The sequence below is a fragment of the Alligator sinensis genome, unplaced genomic scaffold, assembly GCF_000455745.1.
Source record: "Alligator sinensis unplaced genomic scaffold, ASM45574v1 scaffold503_1, whole genome shotgun sequence".
Taxonomy (NCBI): Eukaryota; Metazoa; Chordata; order Crocodylia; family Alligatoridae; genus Alligator; species Alligator sinensis.
In genome coordinates this window covers 202,852-205,647 of record NW_005842933.1, presented here as the reverse complement: position 1 = coordinate 205,647, position 2,796 = coordinate 202,852, and the positions used below count along the sequence as shown (strand labels likewise).

Here is a 2,796-nt window from a genome sequence, read left to right as displayed (position 1 = left end):
CCAATTTCACCCCCTGGGAAAGTGCCCATGGGTGGGGGGGGGGGCGGGAAGCACCCCCCAAAACCCCCCTAAAAAAAAAGTACCACTAACCTTCATCCCTTCCCAAATCAATCATCTTTTCCCTAAACTTGCACTGATCTGCCCTCCTGTGCGGGCCACCTACCACTCAAGCCCTTTTTCTGTCCATTTCCACCCTCCGCCACCCCTTAGACATGAAAAGTCAGAAGAGCAATTCTAGTCTACTCATAATCATTTTTTCTTTTTTTTTAAAAAAAAGAAAGCCCCTGCCCTTCCCGGCTGGGGTTAAAAAAGGAGAAGTGGAGACATGCAAATGACAAGCAAATTGGAAGAGACAAAAAGAAAGGCAGCGATAATAAGACAAAGAGGAGGCTCATAGGACCAGGCTAGGAGTTTTTTTTAAAAGGGGCTGGGGGGGGTGGAAAGGAGGAAGGGGAAGCTCAGGACAACAGCAGCAACAGCAACAACAAAAAAGAAGTAGAACAGTCTTTGCATTTTCTACATCTGCCTCCACCGGGAAAGAACCGTACGAGAGAAGTCAACAAAAAAAAGAGGGAGGAGGAAGAAGAAACGGAGATAGAAGAAAAGAAACACTATCACCCAACATCAACCAGGTCACTTACTCTCCAGAACTGGGCAGGCTGGAGGGCTGGCTCCATTGAGGTTTCGGGGTAGAAATCATCACTGCTTTATTTATTTGACCATTATGATTCTTCATGTAACAAAGTCATTGCAAGCCTTCCCCCCACCTCACCCCTCTTTCCTCCTCCTCCCCCCCCCCGGCAAAAGAAGCACAACATTTGACACCGGAGATCAGTCTTTTGTCGGGGATTTGGGGGGGATCATTTAAACAACCCATGCAAGTGCTAATAAAAAAAGAGAGAGAGAGAGGAGGGAGGTGAAGAGAGGAGGGGTGGGGGAGAGAAATACTTACTCAGTGCAAAGGCGATGAAACTGAGCCGCTTTTTTTGGCCGGTAGAAAGAGAGAGAACACACGCGTGCAGCGCGCGCGCGCGCGCACACACACACACACACACACACACACACACGCTGCTGTCTTGCTGATGAGGAATATTATAATTGGACAAGGGAGGGTGTGTGTGTGTGTATGTGTGAGAAAGAATGAGTGTGCAGGGAAGAGAGAGAGGGAGTGTGTGTGTGTGTGTGTGAGAGAGAGAGAGAGAGAGAGAGAGAGGAGAGAGGGGGAGGGAAGAGCTCTTTTGCGCCGCTCTTCTCTCCCTGGCTGTAATTGTCTATTATTTCTGCCGGCAGCAGAGCAGCCTCGCTCAGCTGAGGGCTCCGCACCACAACAAGATTTACTTTAAGACACAGCTGAAGGAAACAGGAAGACTAAACGTCACAGTCTGAATGACGTGCGCCAGGCCGGGCGCCCAATCGGGAGGCTTCTTCGGATTCAAGGGGGGATAGTGAACAGAGAACTTGGGAGGAAAAAAAAAAGAGAGAGAGAGGGGGGAAAAAGAGGAGGAGAAACTGGATCTCGCCCCTTCTCCACCCCTTCCTAACCTCCCCCCGGTGCTGCAGGGAAGGAGACTTTATCACCAAATCTGAGGCTTGCACTGGGAGAGCCATCTGCAGCAGCAGCAGCACTTGGGCTGACTCTGCCTCTTCCCACTCCCCGTCCTGGCACAGCAGGTACCTCAAGAGCAGCACAACGTCGTGGGGGAGACGTGACTGCCCTGCTCGGGGTGCACCTCCGCTCTGGGCAAGTTCAGGAAAGAAGAAGCCACAACCTCACTGGCATGGTCCTTTTTTAAACAAACAAGCAGAAAAGTCTTTCAAAGAAAGCAACTTTTAATAATAAAAACGCTGAAATAGTGACTGCTCTCCAAGCAGTGCTGACCAAGAGTTCTGGCTTTTTGTATGTCACTAACTCCTGGGACACTGGAGGGGGGAAAGGGTCCTAGATTTGTTTTCTTTTAGCCCGTTTAGCAGATCCAGAGGGATGCTGCCCAGGCTCATGTCCTTGTCTCGGGCTATTATTGCAAAGCATTGCTGGGAGGAGGTGGCTAGTATCTTATGCTAACCACTAATCGGGTTTTGGGTTTTTTTAAGATAGCCAAGCCAAAGCACAACAGCTCCCAAGCAGCTTTTCTGATGCCCAGACGTAGTAACTAAACTCACTGGTTCAGCATTGTTAATTTGGATGCTTTACTAAAAAAAAAAACCCACAAAAAACTAAACTAAAAAAAACCCTTCTAGTACACTGATCACAAACTTTTCCCTTTTGGAAGGTAAGTCCTTTCCAAACTTCTTCTGAACCTCGAGCAGGATTCACGTTTTGCTGAATGGGAGGCTGCAACTTTCCCCGAGCTCACTTTTCACTTGTGAGACAGAATAAACACGAAAAGAGAAGGGGGAAAAAAGCATCAGGTTGCACTATGTCAACACTAATGGCTTTTGGTAAACCGGAGTGAATATTTACCATGGATGGCATATTTACTATGACTCAGATGTAATAAAAGCGTGCGCCCACAATTCAGATCCAGCTTAGATCTATACCGGGCTGAGGAAGCGCCGCTTGAACTGGATCCTGCTTCAAACTATTACGGGGAAATGATGGTGATTTCTTTTTGAAGGATAAAGAAAGCGGGATCTTCCCAATCCCCCCGGCAATGTCCTGAGATGAAAGGGCAGCGCACACTTCCGAAGTGTCCCGACAGCATCCCCTGGTCTCGGGCATGTCCATGTGTATCTTTACTGGATACGGAGGAGCTGAAAGTTTGCTTGAAAGCAACGCGTTTACTTTTGGGGGCACCG

General features: G+C 48.6%; 1 protein-coding gene across 11 annotated transcripts in view; it reads right to left on the bottom strand.

Moving 5' to 3' along the window:
- PROX1 (prospero homeobox 1) overlaps nt 1–2,796 on the bottom strand; it is a 56,843-nt gene that overhangs the window by 49,497 nt on the left and 4,550 nt on the right. For 9 of the 11 annotated variants that reach the window (XR_003091921.1, XR_003091920.1, XR_003091922.1 and 6 more), the window contains exon 1: nt 953–1,294. The exons of 1 other annotated variant lie outside the window; for it this stretch is intronic. The gene's annotated coding sequence lies outside the window, so the exon portion shown is untranslated. Of the gene's footprint in view, nt 1–641; nt 891–952; nt 1,295–2,796 lie in introns of those variants that run through there. One more of the 11 variants, XM_025192477.1, reaches the window with a different exon arrangement.